This window comes from Chrysemys picta, chromosome 2 (genome assembly GCF_011386835.1).
Source record: "Chrysemys picta bellii isolate R12L10 chromosome 2, ASM1138683v2, whole genome shotgun sequence".
In the NCBI taxonomy this organism is placed as follows: Eukaryota; Metazoa; Chordata; order Testudines; family Emydidae; genus Chrysemys; species Chrysemys picta.
This window is the reverse complement of record NC_088792.1, coordinates 255,889,760-255,915,664: the sequence shown is the minus strand read 5'-3', so window position 1 is coordinate 255,915,664 and position 25,905 is coordinate 255,889,760. Positions and strand designations below refer to the sequence as shown.

Sequence of the window (25,905 nt, the reverse complement as noted above, 5' to 3'; positions counted from 1 at the left end):
TTCACCTGCACATCTACCAATGTGATATATGCCATCATGTGCCAGCAATGCCCCTCTGCCATGTACATTGGCCAAACCGGACAGTCTCTACGCAAAAGAATTAATGGACACAAATCTGACATCAGGAATCAAAATACTCAAAAACCAGTGGGAGAACACTTTAACCTGTCTGGTCATTCAGTGACAGACCTGCGGGTGGCTATATTACAACAGAAAAACTTCAAAAACAGACTCCAACGAGAAACTGCTGAGCTAGAATTGATATGCAAACTAGACACAATCAACTCCGGTTTGAATAAGGACTGGGAATGGTTGAGCCATTACAAACATTGAATCTATCTCCCCTTGTAAGTATTCTCACACTTGTTATCTAACTGTCTGTCTGTACTGGGCTAGCTTGATTATCACTTCAAAAGTTTGTTTTCTCTTAATTAATTGGCCTCTCAGAGGTGGTAAGACAACTCTCACCTGTTTATGCTCTCTGTATGTGTGTATATATATCTCCTCAATATATGTTCCATTCTATATGCATCCGAAGAAGTGGGCTGTAGTCCACGAAAGCTTATGCTCTAATAAATTTGTTAGTCTCTAAGGTGCCACAAGTCCTCCTGTTCTTCTTTATGTCTCTACTCAGTTAGAGAAATGGCTGATGCAGAATAGGTGTGGGAAGGTTTAGGAAATCCAGCTTTATAAGGTGCAGGAAGAAGAGAAAGAAAGCAGGAAGGAGTATGTAAACAATACCGCATATTGTACCCATATGGTTATCGCAAGATTCTTTCAGCTTTCCCAAAAGGGAACAGCATGATGTGAAATACTTTTATTCTTGAAGCAGATGTGTAACCTGCAGTAATGATACTTCAAGAGTCATTAGCAGATAACGATAAAGTAAATAGTAAAAGTTGTTAAGAAAGTACTTAGTATTTCTGTCAGGACTCTGACATACCGGACCCTAGAGAACCCTGAGGGAAAACAAGAAGGAGCAGACCTATAAGGGTTTGGGGCATGTATAAAGCAGATTATTAGAGGAAACAACTATAATAAAATGAGGCAGTCCGCTTTATTCTTTATGGAGAAACTCTGCAACAGTCTGCTATGAATAGGGTTGCCAACTTTCTACTTGCACAGACCCTAACACCCTTGCCCCACCCGTCATCTGAGGCCCTGTCCATGCCCCACCCCACACTCCATCCCACCCTCCCTCTGTCGCTTGGTCTCCCCACCCTCACTCACTCACTCATTTTCACCAGGCTGGCTCAGGGGGCTGGGGTGCGGGAGGAGGTGAGGGCTCTGACAGGAGGTGCGGGCTCTGGGGTGGGGTCAGGGATGAGGAGTTTGGTGTGAAGGAGGGGGCTCCGGTCTGGGGGGTGGAGCTGAGGGGTTCAGGATGCAGGAGGGGGCTCCGGGCTGGGGCAGGGGGTTAGAGCGTGTGGGGGGATGAGGGCTCTGGCTGGGGGTGCGAGCTCTGATGTGATGACCGGGATGAGAGATCTGCGGTGCAGGAGGGGGTCCAGGATGGGGCTGAGGGGTTCCGAATGCAGGAGGCGGCTTTGGTCTGGATCAGGGGATTGGGGCATGTGGGAGGTCAGGGGTGCAGGCTCCAGCAGCTTACCTCAAGCAGCTCCCGGAAGCAGTGGCATGTCCCCGCTCTAGCTCCTACATGGAGCCGTGGCCAGGCAGCTCTGCATGCTGTGGTTCCCAGCCAGTCAGAGCTGCGTGGGCGGTGCTAGGGGTGAGGGCAGCGTGTGGGGCCCCCCATCTGCCTCTGGCAGAGGGGGGACATGCCGGCTGCATCCTGGGAGCCGCACGGTGCAGAGGCTAGCAGGGAGCCTGCCAGTCCCACTTCATGGCGCCGCCAACCAGACAGTCAACGGCCCGCCAGGGTCCCTTTTTGACCAGGTATTCCAGTTGAAAACCAGGCACCTGGTCACCCTAGCTATGAATCTGTAACTAGGGTTGGTTGTGTATGTGACTGGCCTGAATGGAGTTAACTTCTGAAAGAAAGAAAGAAAGAAAGAAAGAAAGAAAGAAAGAAAGAAAGAAAGAAAGAAAGAAAGAAAGAAAGAAAGAAAGAAAGAAAGGCAGCATGTTTGTTTTCTAAGGGGAAGTTACGTTTCAGAACAGTTCTGATCAGAAGGAACTTGATGAATCAGAAGCGGGGACTATAAATGCCATATTTATAAATAATATTGAAATGTGAGTGTGATGAAGCAGAGAAACTGCCCGCTGACACGACAGGAGTTTAAGAGAGCCTTTGGGAAGGAAAGAAACTCTCAGTCTGACTGACTGGCAAAGAGGCAGGAGCTAGCACCATCCCTACTGGAGAGAAAGGGTCACTAGCCTGCCAGCTGAGGCAGCAACCAGGAAGGAAGCACCATCTCCCTGACTAAAGGAGGCCGGGAAGAGACTTAGGAGCATCTGGCCTGAGAGGTAACCGGGTGACTGAAACACTGAGATCTTGTGGGGTTCCAGCCCCACCGAATTTACAGCTGCCCTACCCAGAGGAACCTGGGACTGCAGCAGAATGCTGCCAAAGGTCCATGAGGGGGCGCTACTAGAGACAAGCCACCACAGTGACTTGGATTATAGGGGCCATGTCCCAAACTGAAGGGGCAACAGTAGAAAGTAGCCCAGGGCAGTGGACATAGACTCCCCAGTGGGAGGTCCCCTTCGAGTGACCACTTGTCCCTAACTAGGTGGGACAGTTGCAAAATGTAGATTTCAGGTCCTGGCCCTGGGCTGAATGACCCCGGGACAGCATTTGTCCTGGATTCCCCTTAACACAATTCGAATGTACTGCTTAGCAATGGTCAAACTATAGCAATAACAGTGCAGTGCAAAGCCCTGCCACTACCACATTCACAGTGCTTACCCAGCCCCCAAATGACTGACACATTGTGTAGCCAATCTAAGACATAACTTATTGTCTCAGTATCACGCGATTTGTTACACTTCTCACGTGTTCCCAAATGGATGAAATTAATCTGCTTTGGAGATGCAGGGTATGTCTACACTACGGGATTACTCTGATTTTACAGAATTCGATTTTGGGCAACAAAGTCTATAAAGTCGAGTGCATGCGGTCACACTAAGCACATTAATTCGGCGGTGCGCGTCCATGTACCGAGGCTAGCGTCGACTTCCAGAGTGTTGCACTGTGGGTAGCTATCCCATAGCTATCCCATAGTTGCCGCAGTCTCCCCCGCCCATTGGAATTCTGGGTTGAGATCCCAATGCCCGATGGGGAAAAAACGATTGTCGCTGGTGGTTCTGGGTGCATCCTCCCCCTCCCTCCGTGAAAGCAACGGCAGACAACCGTTTCACGCCTTTTTTCCTGGGTGAACTGTGCAGATGCCATACCACGGTAAGCATGGAGCCCGCTCGGCTCAAGACAGCAGTCATGAACATTGTAAACACCTCGTGCATAATCGTGCAGTCTATGCTGAACCAGAACCTGAAAAACCAGGCGCGGAGGAGGCGGCGATGGTTCTTTTTCGATTCTCAGACTGCATGGTTACCTGTGCTGATGAGCTCTGTGTGGTCACCTTTGCTCTCCACGCTGGGCAAACAGGAAATGAAATTCAAAAGTTCGCGGGGCTTTTGCTGTCTACCTGGCCAGTGCATCCAAGTTCAGATTGCTGTCCAGAGCGGTCATAGTGGTGCACTGTGGGATAGCTCCCGGAGGCCAATACCGTTGAATTGCGCCCACACTAACCCTAATTCAAACCGGCAATGTCGATTTCGGTGCTACTCCCCTTGTCGGGGAGGAGTACAGAAATTGATTTTAAGAGCCCTTTATGTCGAAGTAAATTTCAAACCAGTCAGTGTTTTCTTTTTTATTTTGTGAAATGGCCGACTCCAAAAGTGGAAGAGGCACTGATAGAGTGATACATCAGACTCTGAGAAAGAAGGACCTTCGACCTCTACAACTCCACCAAAGAAAAAAAGGTAAGCACCTGTTTAAATTCAGAGAGGAGTGAGATAGGTCATACACGTGGATTCAGAAAAATCCAAAAGATTCAACTACAGATTTTTGTGCTTTATGTAGAAAAGATGCTGGAATTGAACATGGAGGTGAAAATGATATGAAAAAGCATTTAAAATCAGATGGACACAAAGTGAATGGTGTTTCTGATACCAGGCAGATGCTGATGACTCCATTTGCTGTGAAAACAAATGATATAGATCAGATAAAGGAATATACAGCAGTGGAGATAACCATGGTTTAGCACACAAACCAACATCACCATTCTTACAGAGCTCTAGACTGCACAAGCTGGTTTGCAATATGTTTCGTGATTCAGATGTAGCAACAAAAACATTATGTGGACACAAAAGCTGTGGCCATAACCGAAAATGTACTTGCTCCATACAGAGTAGAGCTTATGCCAAATGAATTAAAGAAGCCCTACATGTTTTACAGGGTATCATCTGATGCATCAAATAAAGGAAACACTAAGCTCTTCTCCATTGCTCTGAGGTATTTTCTGCCAACACAGGGTATTCAGACAGATCTGTAGGATTTTTACAGTGCCCACGATGAGCCAGCAGTTGATTTCATAGATAATAAAACACGCGCTAGATTCTAGCGGGCTTGACTTATCCCTCATGTCTGCCTATTGTGCTGACAATGCCAGCGTGAATTATGGAAAACACCATTCAGTATATCAGTTGCTTAAAAAAGAAAACAGCAGGCTCATAGCTGCCAACTGCCCAGCACAAATAACCCGTAACTGTGCAAAATTTGCTGTTGATCAACTGGAATATGATGTGGAGACTGTGATCATTAAAATTTTCAACCACTCTTCAGTTTCAGCAAAGAGAGCAGACTACTTATGGGAGACTTTGAATTTCTTGAAACACAGTGGGTAGAGTTAGTAAGACACGTGCCAACGCGATGGCTTTCCCTCATACCAGCAGTAGACAAGATTTTAAAGTCCTGGCCAGCAATCAGATCTTATTTCCAGTCACTGGGAAAGGAAGAGTGCTCCAACACTAGCTGGAAGTACATAGCAGATGAAATTGGTGAGCAAATTGCTAATCCATTCCAGAGCTCTACATGCTGTTTCTGCAGAATGTGTTACAAATTTCCCAAGAAACCATTCTTAAACTTGAAAAATAGGGTACGCCCATCACTAGTTTGTACTGTCATTAAGAAACAAACTACAGAGAAGGAAAGAGGACAAATTCTTCAGCTATTTGGTGAATACAGGTCTGAAAAAATTGGCAGACGATGCAAAAAAGATGAAATATGATCTGCTCAGTTTTTATGGCAGAGTGCTAAGATATCTTGAAAAGTGGTTTGACTTCTCAGATGCCACTCTCTTAAAATTTTTTGAAATACTGTCACTGGAAAAAGACTGCCTGTTGACCTAGGGAGGCTTGTGCAAAGTTGCAAAGACCCTGAATTTGACAGATTCCTTAAAGATTGATTTGGATTAACTTTAAGAAGAAATTTCAGGTATTGCTCCAATACTTAGCTGTGTTACAGAGACCAGTATGACCAGTGACCAAAAATGGAAGAATATCTTTGACAAGTTTGAACAGAATTTGAAACATCTTTTAAAAATTGTTTCATTTGTACTCCACACACTTTGCTCTAATGCCTACATTGAGGGAGTATTCAACTTGATGAACATGATATGTCTGGATCAAAGAAACAGATGTTCTGTGGATCTGGTAAAAGCTGAACTGCAAGTAAAACTAAACTACCGGTTTACTTGCTTTGAGTTCGATTGATTTGTCAGATCAAATACCTAACTCTTGAATTCTGCAAGTTCAGATAGGAAATATATATTTAAAATCGAAATGAACACTGCTAGTTTTATTTTTTATTTTATTTTATTTTTTACATTGGTCGGAGAACTGTAACATTTTTACTGCAAAAAACATGAACTTCTGAAAAACAATCTGATGGATTAAAGTCGAGTGAAAAACAAGACACATTGGTAAATTGATATTTAATTTTTAATTACCATTATTAAATATAGAATATAAAATGTGTACACATACAATACCACAACACTCCACAATTTTTTTTAAATGGCAGGTGTCCTGTATTTTGCACGTTGAAAAGGTCACTCTAGGTCCCCTACTTGGGGGTTGATTCACCCAGGGCCCTGGGCTGGGATCTCACAGAGTGGGAGAGCCCAGGTCCCCCTAGTCCCGTGCCTTAAAGACTGCCCCTGCCTCCAAACACTAGGCTGCCCAGCCCTCCAAGACACCGTTACAGTGTGTCTCATTTGTTTCTGACTAGATTGTGAAATAATCTCTCAAATATGTAGCCTTTTTACAGACCTAGCTTAATTTCCCTCTTTAAAGTTAGTTTGCTATAATTACATTTACACATGAATTACCAGTTCATGAGCACTAATATTCATTGACAAACTTAAATGAGATTTTCCAAACTTCTGTGTTTTAAGATTTGTAATGAGAATGGCCTTTCACAGCTGCATTTGTAAAAGGGAATAACTTAGCAGTTAAAGTTAAAGACTTTTTTTGGGGGGGGGGGATTTTTTAATACACAGTTATTTTTTTAAAGTCTATTATTAGCCATTTTAAAACATACAAGGAATATTTGTAATAGGTAAATTCTTACAGAGATAATTAAAATTATGGTAAAACAGGCTGAAACCTCAGGTGCAGCACTTGGTACATCTAAGAGGACAGCAAAGGTGTTTTGACATCTTTATGCTCCTCCCCTGCACTGATCCAGTAGGCAGGAATTGACTGGTTTTGCCCTGGATGAAACTTAGAGGCCTCAGGGCTGCTCTAAGTTTCACTGGTAGGAAACAGTAACCTAATATTGATTAGAGCAGTGGGGATTGCCTGAATGGAGCGTGCTTGAGGCCATGCCCCTTTATATCTCCAGCATGCTCCATATGATGGAGGTGGGGAGTCTGGAGGGAAGAGGTATAGAACTGGTTACACTGGTTCTTCACAAGATGAGGATTCTCCCACACTGGAAGACACTATAGAATCCTTTTCCAGCATTGAAACAGGGCAAACGGGAGTTAGCAAAGCCAAGGCTCTGGCTCATAATGTTCCGGATAGGTTGGGTAGTAAGGTTCCAGCAAAAGCAAATTAAACCACTAATTCCTGATGCATATGTTGATTCAAGTTGCAGTGTGGGCTTTTGTGTACATTTCAAAGAATTCTCACCAGCAATGCAGGGTTATTGTTTTCTTTTGCTTCTGGTGGGCTGTAAATATTTATATCTGTGAGCAGGAGGGAAAAAACTCAAGGCATTGCAATCACTTTTCCTTTCGTGATCTGGTTCCTGTCATCGTGTGGTCTAAATATTCCTGATGGAGTTTCCCCGCCCCCATCATAATTATATTAAAAGCTTTCAACAAGATCAACCATTCTGTTTCTGTCAGGTGGAGATTATATAAGCATTGATTGGTGCCATATCTGTAAGGTGAAATATCAGTCAATCCCTTTAGAAGCAGAGATAGTAGAGCCCCAGGCCCTATTTCACTGAAGTTTCATAAAAAGATTTATATCTTAGTCACTTAACTAACAGACGGAGAGCACAGACTTAGATCAGCGAAGAAAAGACCCTTGCAATACTTTCAGTCAAATTGATTCTCTGCTGTTTGTTTAGCATACCCTATGCCCCAGAGAGTTTAATCTTCCTCTCATATAATGGACTTTGTAGATAAGCAGCTCCATTATGTATTAACTCTTTGCTTCCCTTAACTCATTGAGCATGCATTCTGTTAAGGTGAATCACATCCTCATTTTTTTGGTGGACCAAATCCAACTTCATTGATTCAATGGAATGACTCCTATTAGGGTTACCATATTTTGTGCCTCCAAATGGAGGACACTCCACGGGGCCCCGGCCCCGCCCCCAGCCCCGCCCACACCCCCGCCCCAACTCCGCCCCCTCACCAAAGTCTCCGCCCCCTCCCCTGCTTCCCGCGAACATTTAATTCACGGGAAGCCTGAAGCAGGTAAGGGGGAGTGTGGGGGGAGGAGGCGCGGCCCAGGCTGGCCCCCCGGCGGCTCCAGCCTGGGTCGGCTCGGGCCCTGGGGTGCCGGCCCCGGCCCCCGGCCGACCACCCCCGGCCCGCCCAGCACTGCCGGCCCCCGGCGGCCCAGCGCACCCCCCGGCGGCCCGGCCCCGCGACCCCGGACCGGCTCCCGGCCCCATGGCCCAGCGCACCCCCTGGCAGCCCGGACCGGCTCCCGGCCCCGCGGCCCCGCGCACCCCCCCCGCTACCCCGGACCGGCTCCCGGCCCCGCGGCCCAGCGCACCCCCCCACTACCCCGGACCAGCCCCGCGCACCCCCCGGCAGCCCAGACCGGCTCCCGGCCCCGCAGCCCCGCGGCCCCGCGGCCCAGCGCACCCCCCCCGCTACCCCAGACCGGCTCCCGGACCCGCGGCCCAGCGCACCCCCCGGCGGCCCGGACCGACTCCCGGCCCCACGGCCCAGCGCACCCCCCCGGCAGCCCGGACCGGCTCCCGGCTCCCGGCCCCGCGGCCCCGCGGCCCAGCGCACCCCCCCCGCTAACCCGGACTGGCCCCGCGGCCCCGCGCACCCCCCCCGCTACCCCGGACCGGCCCCGCGGCCCAGCGCACCCCCCCACTACCCCGGACCAGCCCCGCGCACCCCCCGGCAGCCCAGACCGGCTCCCGGCCCCGCGGCCCCGCGGCCCCGCGGCCCAGCGCACCCCCCCCGCTACCCCGGACCGGCTCCCGGACCCGCGGCCCAGCGCACCCCCCGGCAGCCCGGACCGGCTCCCGGCTCCCGGCCCCGCGGCCCAGCGCACCCCCCCGCTAACCCGGACCGGCCCCGCGGCCCCGCGCACCCCCCCCGCTACCCCGGACCGGCCCCGCGGCCCCGTGGCCCAGCGCACCCCCCCACTACCCTGGACCGGCTCCCGGCCCCGCGGCCCCGCGCACCCCCCGGCAGCCCAGACCGGCTCCCGGCCCCGCGGCCCAGCGCACCCCCCGCTACCCCCGGACCGGCTCCCGGCCCCGCGGCCCAGCGCACCCCCCGGCGGCCCGGACTGGCTCCCGGCCCCGCGGCCCAGCGCACCCCCCCCGCGACCCCGGCCCGGCTCCCGGCCCCGCGGGCCCGGCCCGGACCCCGGCCCAGCACCGCGCCCGGCCAGGCATCATGCCCCCAGCCCGGCCCCGCACCGGCCCCGGCCAAAGAGGCCCCGGCCAAGCCCTCCCTCTCGATTTTCCCGGACATGCCCGGCTTTTGGGGATTTCCCCCTGGACGGGGATTTGAGCCCCCAAAAGCCGGACATGTCCAGGAAAATCCGGACGTATGGTAACCCTACTCCTATGGACTTCAAGAATGCTGGATCGGCCCTCAATTCCATCTGAAAGATGCACCTCTAAAAGCATACGATAGTCTAACCCCAGTCTGGGACATTGGCGTATTAGTGACTCACAAGAAAGAGCGCCAATTAATGAATTACCCTGGATTTTCTTCCAAGTATTCTCATCTAAATATTGACTTCGCTTAGTTCACAGCCTGAAGTGCTATGGCTGTAGACCATACATATCATGCAGCTGCACAGTACAGCCCAGATATGGAAATGCTAAATAGCCTGTTGAAAATGGACCTGGTTGCAGTTTCCAGTGTGGAAGATGATGCAGACCTGTCAACTCTGCAAGGTTTCTCTGTACAGTGTGGTCTGCAGGGAGTTTGGGCCTGCAGGGAAAGCCCCAGCCTCTCGGGAAATTCCAGGTGATTGGCTACTTTTCCCAGTGTCCTTGCCCTTGGGGAATGGCAGCCAATCAGAGCTGCTGCATGTGCTGAAGCCCAGCCTCAGCATATGTAGCAGGGATTGCTCTCCTCACCTCCCTTTCAGGAAACACAGAGCTGCAGCATACCTGCAGCACTGAGCCCTGTGTGCGTGTAGCTGGCTAAGGAACAGCTGCTCCCTGTCATCTCTGCAGCAACTCCTGCTCCCCTGCTGGTCTCCTCCCTTCAGGCTGCTGTGTGTATGAAGAATGTCTGAGGGGCAGAATCAATTATAGGGCATATGGAAGTGTTGAGAATCAAAATTAACACTGTGGAGGGCCCCAGAATTAACTGGGGGCTTGGAGAATGCCAGTATCAAGTTCATGGGAAGTCCCCACTATAAAAATGTGTGGTTGCAGGGGAAGGAGTGCCAGAATCAATTTGTCTGTATTGTTGGCAGAATAAATGTTGGTGGGAGAGTTGTAAGGAGGCGAAATTAAATGGCCTGTGTTGTGGGGGGCAGATTAGACAGTTTGGGACAGGGAAGAATGAGATAGTGGTGGGTGGGGAGGAAAGAAGGAAACATTTAGAATGAAGAAAAATCTCCCTTCTTCCCTCTGCCCTCCCACTTAATAATATAATATATGGAGATATACCTATCTTGTAACTGGAAGGGACCCTGAAAGGTCATTGAGTCCAGCCCCCTGCCTTTCCTAGCAGGACCAAGTACTGATTTTGCCCCAGATCCCTAAGTGGCCCCCTCAAGGATTGAACTCATAACCCTGGGGTTAGCAGGCCAATGCTCAAACCACTGAGCTATCCCTCCCCCACTTTCCCATGTAAACTACAATCACTAATCTCCCCCACATCCACTCCCTCTCCTCTTTCCCAGGCTACTTCTTTATCCCTCTTCTTGTAACATAAGGAGAAAAAGTTTGACATGGTGCAAGGGGTCTAGAGGGAAAGCACATATCCTACTCTCATCCAGGGTGGGAAGAGCTGCGGTGGCACCAGGACCAACCATATCCACTTCCTGCCCTCAACCCCCTGGGAAAGGAAGAGACATACACCCCATACCATTGAGAGCTCCACCCACATTAAAGGAGGAGAGCTGGATTCGTCAATCATTAGCAAAGTCTTTAATTTGGTTATATACAGGGGTGGCTCCAGGTAGCAAACGCGTGCCTGGGGCAGCAAGCTGTGGGGGGCGGCCTGCTGGTCGCTGTGAGGGCAGCAGTCAGGCGGCCTTCGGCATGCCTGCGGGAGGTCCGCCGGTTATATATGAATGTATGCAAATTTGAATTCTACTGGGCTTTTTGTCAGCTAGTGTTAGCGTATATGTGATGGCAATGAAATATGTAATAACCTTTGGGCACCTCCTGTGAAGATGCCCCCCACACCCATCTGCTGCAAAGGCATCCTAGAGTTTAACTATTAACATTTGTCAGCTTGACAAGCTGTGTGTGTGAAACAGCTTCAAGGTCTGACTAAAAGCTCATATTGCCAGTTGTTAAAGTGGTGTGAGAATACAGAGAGCAAAGCACCTCTTCGCCTCACTCTTACATAATAGGAACCACTGACTAGCCTGCTAATGACTGTATTTGATGCAAGATGTGCTTTGTAGTGCAATTGTGTAGCTAGAAACTGGTGTCTCCCCCCCCCCCCCCCCATATTCAATGGCAGAAGATTTGACTGTAGCTTCTACTAAAGGTTTTGGAAGAGCCTAGAGAAACACAGCCATCATGTTTAATGCCACTTATTAGCCTGGGGAGCATATAATAAAATGATATTTATTGCTGTTTCCCACCTCACAATTATTTTAAAAAATAAATCTCTTTTGCAGCATCTTTTGGGTTTGTGATAATACTTCCCAATTTTGTATCGCAAAAAAGTTGCTTCTTAATGTAGATAATTCACATTAATTCACTCTTTTGTGGCTCTTTGGTCCTGCTACTAAGTCAGGAAATGTATTTCACCAGCCCTGCATTGGTTTAGTCACTGGTGACAGCTGTAATCATTTGTTAACCCAGACAGTGCAGAATTAAGCAATAAAAGAGACATAGTATTTCTTGGTGATTATAATGTAACCTGCTGAGGAAGTAATAATTGCATAGAAATGTTTTGTCTGAAGTGTCTTTTTTACTATTATGTGGAAGTAGTCGGTACAAATGGGGATGGGTTTATGAATCACTGACAGCCAAGATCAGAAGCTTCAAAGTTTACAGAGCTTTCAATCCTGTTGCCCTTGAAATCAGTGAAATCACAATTATCATTGACTTCAATGGGAGCAGGGTGGAAGACTTAATGAACTACTAAAATAAGGTTGTATAAAAAGTCATCTACTTGAGAGTTAATGTTGCTACTTTGGACCTGCATGCTATTAGAATTCAGAGAAAGGGAATTATGTACATGGAGACATGTTTCCTCCAAAACAGCTTCTCTGAAAGCTTCTCAGCTTCAGGGGAAAAAATACCACTGCAAACACCATGATGTTAAACCCAGCCCCCTATAGGGTATAAAAATTACAATATACAACACCAGAATTTGTTTAAAGCAGAGACATACAAACAGCTTTTCAGAAGCTCAGTCTCTAAATACTTCTGTCATCAGTGGTGGGGGTGGAGGCGAGATGGAAGGAATGCATTCACCCCAACATCCTTGTACCAGTCTCATTCTTCTTATGTATTAAGAATTCAGCATTGGTTATGCTCCCCCTCACGATTCTCCCTAATGGTGTGAGGGATTTCCTAAGAATGCCCAAAAGAAAACATAGGAGATAGAACTACTCCACCGTGCCTCCTCCTAACCATATAACATAAACACACACATATAAATAGCCATATACACACATTTCTGCAAGGTCCTGACCACCGGCAACAAGTGTACCAGAGGTAAATATATTATCGGCACACCAGTTGTGTCTTCCTAGTTAAGGCTGAGTCTTGTTCTCAACTTATAGCAAGGATTCAAACTCTATATTGTATATAAAAGTACAGCATATCTGAGCCTAAATTATAATACTTATTCTTTGAGTACAGAATGATTTTTTTAAAGAATTTTAAGAATTAACAAATAAATCTATTAATTAGTTTATGAGTTAAAGGACTCAGCTTCTAATTAACTTTAAGAAATGTAGCATGTGTGTCCGTCTTTTCTTTGTCTGGAATGATCCAGACTCTTCAAATGTTAGATATAGTTAAAAATCATTGAAATCTTATGCATTAGCTATATTTGAAGGCATTAGTTTATAATTAAGCCAAGTTATTATTGATTGTATCTAATTGTTATGACTACAAAGAGTACAGACAAGGTCAGATCCATAGTTGAGGTAAATCTTAAATGTGGCCATTGTGACACCACAGTTAGCTCAACCCATCACCAAACTTCCCCTATAGCTAATTTGCCTGCAACAATTCTGTTGCTTGTGGCATGAGGGAGATTGAACAAATGTGCGAATAACACATTTTTTGGTAATTGTCTGTAATGTTTTGTACCTTTGAATAATTGATGCGCACTCTTCTTTAACTTCCTTAATATTAAATGTAGTTTTATGTCTGGAAAAATTCAGTAAGTATAAATGTCACTTCCGATTTTTGTTGAGTATATCCATAAACAAGTGTATTACAAACAGAGTTTTTTTTTCTGAATAAAGATGTGCCATCCTAATAGATATTTGATTTCTGTAATCATTAATTGTTTTCAAAATATCCTGACTGTTTGTGGTAATAAAATGTTTGCTTACTAAGACTGGAAATATGGGTGATTAAAAACTTACTGAACGGAGGACAAGAGTTAAAAAAAACTTCCTGTTTTTGGAATTAAGATTTAGTAGTTTTCCCCTGTACACTTTATACTGGTATTCCCTATAATTAGAATGGACGTTCCACACATACTGAGGTAAATTTAATGAGGTGTCTAGTTTTGAAGAGCACCCACTGTAGACTGATCCAAATGGACCTTTAAGTGAGCATCTTCAGTAGCTGCTAAAGCAAAAACAAATATTTGAGAACATGAAATCTACAGTGTATGTGTGTCTTGTTTTAGGACCCATATATGACTAGAAGCAGTTAGCCAATGTCATGATGTACATTAGTGGATTATTATCACTCTAGACTATAAATGAAGGTGCATAGAAGAGGTAATCTCTCAAACTTTTTGTTATAACCCACTTCAGAACTAGAAACTCTAGCTTCCCAGAATGTAAGTAGTAGTTCTTCTCTGCAGGTGTTAGGGCTCTGGATCCACAGGCAATCATTCAAAATGTTCCCTCTTGATGCTGATACATGACTGACCCCAGGGCCTCATTTGAGGCAACAGCATGCTAGGTGAATGGTTTCTGGATATCTGGGTAGACCATGATTGGAGGATTGGACAGAACATCAATCAACTATTATATTGATGTAGTTCTGTCCATGTCACTTAGTTGGCAGGTAATTGTCCTGTTCCCTTGAGAGTTCTTGTCTTTCTTTTTGAAGCCATGGTATTTGGGATTGGAAAGAAGACCGTACAGTGCTTTTGACATCCTCCAAAATTCCTTTATAAATCCCTTGTAATAGCAAAGGATCCCAGCCAATTTACTAACTGCCCTCCCCATGGAAGGAGTACTTTCTTTCAACGCCTGTACATCAGCAATGTCTTTTGGTCCATTTTATACCCCTGAGCTGACACCATCTATCCACAATAGCATACTGTCATCTTGAAATAATCACATTTACTTGATTGCAATTTGATACCATGTTTCTGCTGACTTTTGAGAATTTTCCTAACATCCTCCACATGGTCCCTGAAATCTTTGCTGTTGATGAGTATATTATCAAGGTAGGGTATGTACATTTCACCCTCAAGTCTCCCAGGCATTCTTCAATGTAGTGCTGGGATGCTGCAGGGACATTAGTAAATCCAGAAGGAATGAAAACCCGTTCCTATAATCCCCAGGGTGTGATGAATGTGTGCACTTTGTTCACCTGAGAGTAAGTTTTATTTTTATCTAGGACAGAGACCCGTGAGTTTTCCACCTAAGCAATTGAGGATCTCTTGAATTCTGGATATAGGATGTCTTGTTTAACTTTGTATAGTCTAGACATAGTTGTAATGTGCCATCCTTTTTTCTGACACAAATCACAGATAATAATATGTTGACTTAGACCTTTTTATCCACTCTCTCGCAAAAAGATATTTTATGTAGCTCTTCCCTTCATTATACAATGGTCGGGGAATGGCATTAGCATGTTTTCTAGACAGGAATCCATTGTTAAAGTTTCAGTACACCCTACATCTGAATTTTCCTTTGCAAAGGTGTGCATTCTTCAAGCAGCATTTCTCTGATCACTTCCTGATCTTCCTCTGTGAGGTGTTGCAAGTTGACACGAGGGTCCCATACTTCAGTAGAGGTTTGTGATGTATCTTTATGCTTGGCCAGCATTGTTGATTGGTTATTCCAATATTCATTTCCTTTCAATGGGGGCCCACTTCCTGGCTCCTGTGGTAATTACATAGGACAGATAGCAATGACCATCTGTAATCGTCCTATTATGGTTCTCCTGTTTAAATTGATACCACATTTAGTGACATTCACTCCAATCTGATGAGAGTTTCCTTTTGGGCGACATATTAAGTGTTCTGTAATATCTAGTCCTTTAGGCCAGGGAGCTGTTTCCTTTGGAATAAATAGTCTCCCTTTGTGCAATTGGTTCTTGCTATACACTTCACTTCAGCATCTTGTCCTCTCGGAATAGTAGTATCTTCTATTCCTTTCTTCACGTGCAAATATCCGCTGTCCTTTTGTCTTTCTGCTGTATGACATTAACTATAGTTTTTGCTTGATTTAACTCTGTCTGAAGTGCTGAGGTTAAGAGTTGTATACAAGGTGAGAAAGGGACATTAGCCTTTATAATCTCTTCAGTGACATGGAAACCTATTGCAGGTTGCTCCATCTTCCCAGGTCACCAGCATAGGGATATTTTTCTTAGTTGTATGATTGGTAGTAGATCGTGATAAGCAGAATTCTATTTCTAATCATTCTTCAAAAGGAACTTTGGTGTCATTCACTGCTTTTATATTTAGTCTCCCTTCAGTATCTAACAATTCTTCAATGGGTCTTATGTCTAGTCCTGGGAGATGGTCCTCTTTCCATTTTTTTAATCAGTCATTGATACCTGGGCACCTGTGTCCCATAATGCTGTTACTTTCTTGTCATTGAGATAACACCACACTAAATACTTTTTTCAAACTAACTTGGCAAGTTTTCCTGGCTCTCTAGGAGCACCTACATTAAAGCTTTGATGAGCCTCAGGGTTGGGTAACTTATTACTGTTCTCTGTGGAACCCTTGCTGGGTTTGGCAGGTTATTTTATGTTTTCTCCAGTGCTGCATTTGACAGTCTCTTGAACAATACATTTCCTGAAGACACTTCGGACTGTCTTTCATTCCCTTTTTGTTGGCTAAAGGAGCAAGTATACTGGAGCTTCCATTTTGGATTGATCACTCCCTCTCCCACTGGTTGTGACCCTCTTTCATTTCCTGATTGCTACTATTGACCTTACCCTTGCCATCTTCTTGGCCAGTGTGCACTGCTATAACACTTGTAGCAGCAATTGCATCTTTCAGTTGAGTTTCCCCAACTGGTAGTTTTGACAGTATTTCTGAAAATTCTTTTGCATTTGTCCTCTCTGGTTAGCATAATTCTTGGAATTACTATAGGTCTTTCCTGAGATCATGGTCTTTGTGAACACAACTATTTCAATTGCTATATGTTGGATTACTTCATTGTTCTGTTCCACTTGAGTAACTAATGACTTTGGCTTTGGCAATTTATGTTCTTTGACAGAGGTGACATTTTCCGTTTCTCCTTTACTCAAAAGAGATTGCATAGCATTTACCTATAATGGCCTCAGTTGCTCTGATGCACTTATTTTTTTGCTGTCATATTCTCATTGTGCATACCAGTCCCAATAGACGATAGAAACTGACTTTGGACCAATTCGGGTTATTTTAGTTAGAGTTCATCTTCTTGATGTTAAGATAATTTTGTGATGAAGATCCATTGCATGTGTCAAGAAATCCAATAGAATCTTTTTGGGTTCTTGAACAGCCTTAATTGATTTCAGATAGAGATTGGTGGCTTTTTTTTTACAATAATATGCTCATAGAATCTGCCTGTGCTTGGGCAATGTGAGATCACACTTGCCCTCCAGATAACTTGGGAGTTTTAATCCTGGGATGACTGTACATCTTCTATAATTTCTGGCTCTCAATAACCCTTCTTTAATATATTTTCAATTTGGTATTCCAGACTTACTAAAACTGAACCTGTCCTTTTGTGTGGAATCACCAATCTGTCCTATAATTCTGAAATCTTTCCTAAATACTGATTGCAGATGTTGCTGGATCCGAGGCTGGGTTCCCATATTACCTCAATTTTCAATAGGTTGCACTGATTCAGTTTTCATCAGTTTAGCTCCAAATTGCTCTATTGTTTTTTGATGCTGCAGCTCTGCCTGTTTCAAGTTCTGGTTTCCACTCCTGAGTGGGGTTTTCCTGTTAAACCTTTTCTGGATCTGGTCTGCCCTTCTCTTTCTGAATCAGATCCTGTGATCATTCTGATGAAGTAATATAGACATTCCCTCATCGTCCATTGAGCTAACAGATTCACCCTCTAAAGGCTGCAGGTTACACAGGAACAAACCTCTGTGGCTTTTGCCCCTTACATTTGTTTGATCATCCCCTGCTATTTGCAGTTAGGAGCTCCTACTTAGCCAGGAGACACAGGCAGCTTACAGACTCAAGCAACAAGTTTTCAGTCACTGCCATTTTGTGGCCTGCTCAATAGCACTCCTTCAAAAGGGCCCAGAACAAATAACATTAGTAGGATGTTCAAATTTGTTACACCTTTAATGACAGGATTCAGTTTTTTCAGAGAGAACATTGCTTATTCTGGGAATTGAAGCCTTTTGCTTTAGGTGCTTCTTGCAGACAGAGACCTTCCCAGCGACAGGTCAGCCGCCTCTTGCTGCGGCAGCAGCACATTGTCTGAGCACTCCAGCCTCTGCAGTAACTCAGTCAGCCTGCCCCCACTCTATTCTTAAGGGGCATCTCCCAGTTCTCTTATTATATAATTTATATCCCCATTAACAAAAATATATACAATGATAAACAAATATTGAAATTGTTACTGAATACCAACAATGTGAACATAGTTCTAAAATGTCTATTCCAGGGACCACAAATAGCCATGGGGATTCTTTTTTTGATCACTAGTGAAAGGCCATATTGCATTGTATTAAGGTGGATTCCACTAAAAGGCAATATTTCACTCCTGCAGTGTTGTTAAATACTGCCGGATTTCATGTTCTAGGAGCCTGACGCAAAGCCCATTGAAGTCAGTGGGCTTTGGCCCAGGCTTAAGTATAGGGAACAATGGCAGTAATTTGGCAAGTCACATGACACACTGATTTTTTTTTTAATAGTGCCTATGGACGTGCTTAACTCTTACAAATGTCTGCTAGAAAATGGCAGGCACAGAGGCACAGTGTAGTAAATGAATCAGGGTGATGGTTCTATAGTACCTTGCAACATTAAACACCAGTTCAGGATAGATAATGAATAATTACATTCGCAACTAAAACTTCATGGGGACTCTCAGAAGGGAGTATGTAGTTATGTAAGTTGAAATTTGTCCAGGACACCACCAGGGTTAACACTAGCACTCGTACAGACCGATGTAGACTGTTTAATGACCAAAAATGGCCAGGACTTCAGTATGGTGTCATGTCTAGAAACAAACAAGAACAGCCACAACAAACAACCCCAGCTCCTTCAGCTGAATAGTACGCCTATCTCCATACTGGGGCAGTGGTTCAATACTGATGTGGTGGAGAGCATGCCACGTACTACATCACCAGTGCCGCTTTCCTGTACCATTGCTCAGAGCTTCCCTTCCATCCCATAATTTGCAGAAGAGAATATGTATCTTGTTCATTTGAGCCTCATCCTGGGAAGGAGATACACTACCTCTCTAGGGGCCTAATCCACTTCCCACTCAGTGATTCAGAGGAAGACCCAAGTGATTTCAGTGGGAACAGGATCAGGTTCCAGATGTATAGTGCAGTCTCCTGTGTCAATCTGAAAGACACAATAAGAGGAAGAAAAAAAAGTTGGGATGGTTTGGGTTTTGCAAATCTTTGTCGGATTACTTAGAAATACCATGAATGGTTTGTAGTTATTCTTACCATTTTTGGGTCCATCTGCAAAATGTTTGTTTTTAGCGGTGTTGATTTTCCCTTTAAAACTAGTAGAGTTTGTATTCAACAGTTACATTATTTTACTCTTGTTATGTAAACGTATAAACACACAGGAACAACCGCTTGCCCTTTAACTGCAGCCTATAGCTCTTTGTTCTTCTCAGCAGCCACTGAGCTCCACCAGCCAACACAGAGAGGGTGACCTTTGATCTCTTCAGTCATTTCCTACCTCCCTACACAATAGCAGCTGCTATACATGATAGCAAACTACTGTTCACCACCATCACAGCACAAAGAACAAGGCAGCCTCGGGAGTTTGGGGAAGGTCGGTGAAATAATTTGTTGGGTTAGACCCATTTTACATAAAATGTGGGAAAGTGAGAGCAGATTTAGGTTCCTCAAGCTCCTTCTGCATCAGTGTAGCTCACCTGCTTTTTTTTTTCCGTCCTACTGATTGGTTTATAGTGGTTTCCACTTTTAAGGTTATCTCAACGTGGCTGGATATGTATTACTCATAAAAAAGGAAACAGATTCTCCTTGACATTATGAGCTTGTGCCCTGTGGGCCCAAAGCCAGCATTAGCAGTTTAGATGCATGTGGTTTCTATTTTTCTTGTTATCCATAACCTTTTGTGTTCCATACCTTGAGCACAGCCAGATTGTCTTACTATATTGTACAGTAGGGTTACCATATTTTAAAACAACAAAAAGAGGACACTCCATGGGGCCCCGGCCCCGCCCCAACTCTACCCCTTCCCCACCCTGGCCCCGCCCCAACTCCGCCCCTTCCCCAAAGTCCCCGCCCCAACTCCACCCCCTCCCCTGAATGCTCTGGCCCCCTGCTCCTCCCCCTCCCCTGCTTCCCGTGAATCAAATGTTTGCGGGAAGCCTGAAACAGGCAGGCAGGCAGCAGGTAAGCTGGGGCTGGGGCTGCGGGGGAGGGGCGCGAGGAGGTGCGGCCCAGTCCGGCCCCCCCAGCCGAGCGGCTCCCTCCGGCGGCCGGCCCCGGCCAAAAGGCTCTGGCCCCGGTGTCTCTGGCCCGGCTCGGCTCGGGTCCTGGGGCGCTGGCCCCGGTTCTGGCCGAGCATGCCAGCCCCAGCCGAGTGGCTCCAGCCCGCCCCGGCCCTGACGGCTCCGGCCCCGGCCCTAGCGACTCCAGCTCAGCTCAGGCCCCGGGGCACTGGCCGTGTGACTCCAGCCCCGGCCCTGGCCGAGCGGCGCCAGCCAGCAGCCGAGCACCTCCAGCCCCGGTCCCAGCGGCTCCGGCCTGGCTCGGCTCGAGCCCCGGTTCTGGCCAAGCGGCTCTGGCCCGGCCCTGACCCTGGCCCCGGCCCTGGCCGAGCAGCACCAGCCGGCGGCCGAGCACCCCCAGCCCCAGTCCCAGCAGCTCTGGCCCGGCTCGGCTCGGGCCCCGGTTCTGGTCAAGCGGCTCCGGCCCAGCCCCAGCCCCGGCCCTGGCCCCGGCCCGGGCCGAGCACTGGCGGTCGAGCACTGCCGGCCCCAGCGGCTCCAGCTCCAGCCCCAGCGGCTCCAGCCCGGACCCACGCCCCACGACCCCTCCCTATTTTCCCGGACATGTCCAGCTTTTTGGAATTTCCTCCCAGACGGGGATTTAAGGACCAAAAATCCGGACATGTCCGCAAAAATCCGGACATATGGTAACCCTATTGTACAGTAAAATGCTTTCAGTTAGCGGTGAAAGACAGTGGTTGAAACACAACTCAGTGGAAGTCTTTGCAGTGAAGCACTGTAATGGCTGAGCATGTGGACTGTCCACCACTTTTTATGGAGTGGTGCACTTGACGAAAGCAATAATCAAACCTGAAGCTCAATGCTGAGCTGCTCATCATGTGCCTGGGAGTGTGACTGCTGTGTATTGCCACATAGGGACAGGGAAAGGAGGCTACAAGGGTACACATGTTAGGAGAGAGGCTGCAGGCTGGCTGTAGTCTTTGTAGGTACTATTGTGAGTTAATGACCTTTAGTATAAGCATCTATTGGAGTGGGGTTTTGTTTTTTCTTTTAATCATGCTGAGATCTGCAGTGGTATGAACTAATCCTCCTGTGCAAAACTCTGTCCTCTGCAAGGACAAGCGGAGAGCTTAAGCTCCTTTTCCACAAGCAGTGCAGTGCACTCAGAACTAATTTGCAAGAAACAAAAAATAGAGATAAGTTGTAATTTTCCCTTTCTTGGGCGAGGGAAAAGGAAGAAGTCCCAGAGCACCATTAAAATAAAAATTTATTGTGAGGAATCAATAGGAAATGGGAGGCTATCTCAAAACCATGTTTTGATTTCCTGCCACTGTATAGTGCATAACCCAGACACACTTTAAGCCTGTAATAACTCTCCCTTTCTCTTAAGCTCTGTTGGGCCCCTGCAAACTCAGGCAGCACAATTCACACACACAATGCAAATATCCCACCATTTCAATCACTGTCAGCCTGCTGCAGGGTAAAAGCTTCTCCAGGAGGCCTACTACTCTGCTGATACTGCTCATCCAGTCTGGGAATCACTGGTATCGCCAAGGGAAATGTTTTTATTTACCTTTCCTAAATTCTGAAATAGTCCAATAGGCTTTAGTATAGAAAATACATTGCATTCAGCAGTGGTTGTCAAGAGTGATTTAAAAGCAGAGTATAAAACTTTTATGGAAACGCTTTACACTGCGCTGCCTTAAGCCAACAGAAATGATTTAAATGCTGCTTACAGTGCACTGGGCCAAATCCCACTCGCTGCTGTGACACCATGGGTGGCTTTGTGCCCATTGTGTTTGACATCCACGTGTATGGTTTGGGGCCCACTGCTGCAATTCTTCCGTTCACAAAACTCCCCTGAAGTTGGGGGGGGGGGGAAGGGTTTGCACGTGAAAGCTGAGCAGGCAAAGCCCTCTTTTGTGGATCACAATAATAATAAATAATTAATAATAAACAATTAATAAAATGAGAAAAATCCTTGTTCATTTTTGCTCTTTCCAAATGTATACATGATTACTCTGGCCTAATAACCCTTAAAATTCAGTGTACAAAACCCAGAGTGTGAAGTCCTGTAATCAATAGGAGTTTTGCCATTGACGTCAGTGGGGCCAGGGTTTCACCCAGATATTTTCAAACTTGACTCCTCAGGTACATATGTTAAATTGATTTCAATAATACAACACAACTTCGGCGCCTGCATATGCTAGCTCTCTGTATTCATAGCTTGTATTGAAATCAAAGGGACTGTTTGAAGGATTCACCCCCTTCTTATACACAGTGTCTTTCAAACAAGCTGTAACTCAAAATAAGGGGCAAAGTTAAATAATACATTTCACCAGCTCAAAAGAAAGCTAACAGCAGAGGAAGAGCAAAAGAGAGAGGTGTTTTGAGCTGATTTTGGAAGGTGGTGAGACAGAAAATATAGGAAGAGATATGAGAACTGACATTTCAAACTAATCCACTTTATAGATAGTGTATATTTACACACACACACACACAGCAATTACTATTAAAAAGTCATTGTTTACCAATATCTATGCACAAAGGTGTTTGGAATACTGTGGTTATTTCCTGTACTTTTTCACTTTTCAGTATGGATTAATAGATTCAAAGGTGAGAAGGGACCACTAGTCTTACCTCAAGTATAACACATGCCATAACCGCCCCCTCCCCTTCCTGCACCAAGCTCATGGCTTCTGTTTGAACTACAAGCTCTGGTCAAGTGTAGGTAGTCTCTTGGTCTATCCAAGGCCATGATCAAATGTCTTGATGTTTTTGGTCTTTTGGCCTCGAGATGAAAACCTTGTCTTTGCTTCTGGGACCTTGAAGTGAAAAAAATTCTCTAAGTTATATCTGTTCTTATGTCTTTAGATAGACAGCTCATCCTGATTTAAAGAACTTCAAGCAATGGAAAATCCAACATGTCCCTAGGTAAAGTGTTCCAATGGCTAATTACCCTCACTGCTAAAAATGTGTGCCTCATTTCAAGTCTGAATTTGTCTAGCTTCAGCTTCCAGACATTGGATCTTGTGATGTCTTTTTTTCCTGCTCGGCTAAAGAGCCATCTGCTATCAGAAATGTCCACCCCAGTGTAAGTATTTATAGACTGTGTTCATCACCTCTTAAAACTTGGGAGGGAACCTGTGGAACTATTGGTAATGTACAGGGCTTAAATTCAACCAGCCCCCACCAGAGTGGAGCTCTGGTAAATATTTTCAAAGCTGTGGAAGCCTGGCTAAAGCTCCAAGCCCTGGAGTCCCCCCATCCCTGTGGGGCTAAAGCCCTAAGCCTTGGTGCTCCTTTCCCTCCCCGGTCCCCTCTTTGCCCTTCCCCCTCAGGGCTAAAGCCCTGAGCCCTCATCGGGGGCAGGAATCTGGGAAATAATCTTTGAGAATTTAAGCCCTGGTATGGTATAGAAGGAAACTGCAGAAGCTGTAGGGAAATGTTGACATTTTAGTGCTGACCATTGTCTGTAAATAACGATGGTTTCTAGACTGTGCCTTCGGGCACAATCCTGAGCAGCGGATGGTGTGTAAACTGCAGCACCTACTGTAACTCAGGAAGCTCTGTGCCTCAGGGACACAATGGGGCTCATCCTAGCAGAACTTTCCTGGGCATCAGTGAGTCCAGCACTGGGTTTGTACACAGGCATGGGGGAAGATGATTCTGCCAGCATCACTCAGCGCTTGAGCACTCCTCGAGTTGAGCATGAGGAGTAAAACCAGGCATATGTATTGTATGTTAAATAGCAATGTTACGCTTGTTACTAGCCCGCCTATATTTATGTGTGGCTGTTTTGACTGGGTCTGCTTGCTAGTCTTTAGAAATTAAACTAGCTCTCTTGCAGTTTTTGAGGCAGCTGGGTGTGGGGGAAGTGGTGGTATTTTAGGCCCTGGCTGTACCGATGCAGCTGTGCCACTGTAAGATCACTCGTGTAGCCGCTCATAATAAAACCACCTCAATAAGCAGCAGTACTATGTGGGCAGGAGAAGCTCTCCCACTGACATAGCACTGTGCACATTACCACTTATGCCAGCGAAACTTATGTCACTCAGGGGGTGCTTTTTTTGGTTATGTTTGATGTAAGACATGGCTTAGTCTCAAGCCTTATTTGCCAGGCCAGTCTGGAATCTTTAGATACAAGTTAAGGGTCAAGGCCAATAGCAGACCACTATGGATATCTTTTAAATATATGTAAATCTGTGAGCACAGGAGCAGAGCCTCCAACCTCTATTTAGAAATAAGCCCTGCCTCTATTATGATATTTGCACTTTTAGACCAGAGGTGCTTGACTTCTCCACCCCCCATAACCATCCTTCCTACAGGGGTCCCCAAGTCCTCTTCCCTCTGTCCTATGGCTGCTTAAAAACATTTTTGTTTGACAGCTGATGCCATGAAGGAGCCCTAGTTGTCATCTGGTGGATGTTTCACTGGTTGTGGGCAAGAGGAGATCAAAATCCTGACGCCTGCCAAAATTGTTTTTTTTTAAACCGAGTGAGGATCAGAGAAAAAGTGATTCCAATTGTGTTTTAGTTGTAGGAGGCATTTTTGAGGATGCAAAAGCCTGCTGTATTTGTTAGAGTTGATCTATTACCAAAGTATTAAAAATGCACATGCACAGGACACAACCTTTAAGGAAATGCATGTAGGAGTCATCCTAATTAACAGAGATTAATAGGGCAGGAACCCTCTGCTCCTTTTACAAACAATCCCTATTACAGTACTTCCCATTCCTCAAATTTCTTTGAATGCTGACCTTCTCCCTTACTAGTTCAATGCTGGGAATAAAGGAGTTTATATTAGATGGAGGAGGGGTGGCAGACTGATCTTGACAGTATAGATGCTTCCTGCTCCCTTTTCTTTGGGGGTGAGGGTTGTCGTTCCTTTGACCACATTTCTTTTGGGCTAGCACTGCATCCAAGAGTGCCTTTTTAAATTTACACCTGCGTAGGTGCTTTTGATTCTCCTTTCATCTCAAGACTATCACAGTTACCCATACCTTTGTCACCTTGAAACTGGATTATTGTCATAAACTTTAAATGCTGGCTAGACTGAAAGACCACTCAGACACTACAGCTGGACTACAGTTAGCCACCAGGGAACATACAACAGCAATTCTTCTGCAATTGTACCAGCTTCTCTTTTGTGCCCCAGTGAAATTCAAGGTGTTGGTTTTGGTCTATATGCCCTGGGTATCTGAGCGCAAGCTCGCACCCCATGAGTTGTCACAGAGGTTGGACAGAGCTGAGGCACTTGAGCTGACAGTGCTAATATTAAAATGTGAGGGGCTTTGACACTTGAATGTGCTTTCCCATCCTGCGCTGACAAAACTCAAATTTGCTATCCTTTAGGGTTCAGTACACAGACCACCATTTTTTTTCCAGGCATGAGGGGAGGAAGTGCATGGCCAAGGAAATTTTTGGCTGCCCTCCGAGATGTTGAATTGGAATTGCGTTGTGTTTATTGGCAACAAAGAGTCCTGTGGCACGTTAAAGACTAACAACTGTATTGGAGCATAAGCTTTCGTGGGTGAATACCCACTTCGTCAGACACATGTGTGTTTATTGGATTATCTATGTAAGCTTTACAGAGCAGGCCTCTTATAAAAGTAAAATAAATCAACATGTTGCATTGGAATTCACTGAGACAGTGCTTAGAGCTAAAAGACCCATGAAATAGGTATCCCACTGCTGGCATCCTAAATGCAGGCTCAGGACGTAACTGTATGAGAAAGCTGATATTCCAAGTACAATACCAATGTTATGGTGTCAAGAGGGAATCAACACAATGGATATATGACCCAAGAACCCCTTAATGCCATGTGGCAAGGGGGTTACAGGAATGTCCTGAATCTGGTATGTACATGCTGGTTCACCAAGGAATGTCATTTGAAGTCCTAAATGAAAGCTGGGGTCATACTGGTCATTAGTATTGTTGTGAAATGTATGTGGAGATACTATGTAAGGAGTTATGTGTATATACACTGAG

At 45.8% G+C, this 25,905-nt stretch overlaps 1 long non-coding RNA gene across 2 annotated transcripts in view; it reads left to right on the top strand.

Moving 5' to 3' along the window:
• The window catches only part of LOC135981784 (uncharacterized), a 49,766-nt gene that overhangs the window by 3,431 nt on the left and 20,430 nt on the right, over nt 1-25,905 (top strand). For both annotated transcript variants that reach the window (XR_010598945.1, XR_010598946.1), the window contains exon 2: nt 22,789-22,848. This is a non-coding gene — a long non-coding RNA (uncharacterized LOC135981784). The remainder of the gene's footprint in view (nt 1-22,788; nt 22,849-25,905) is intronic.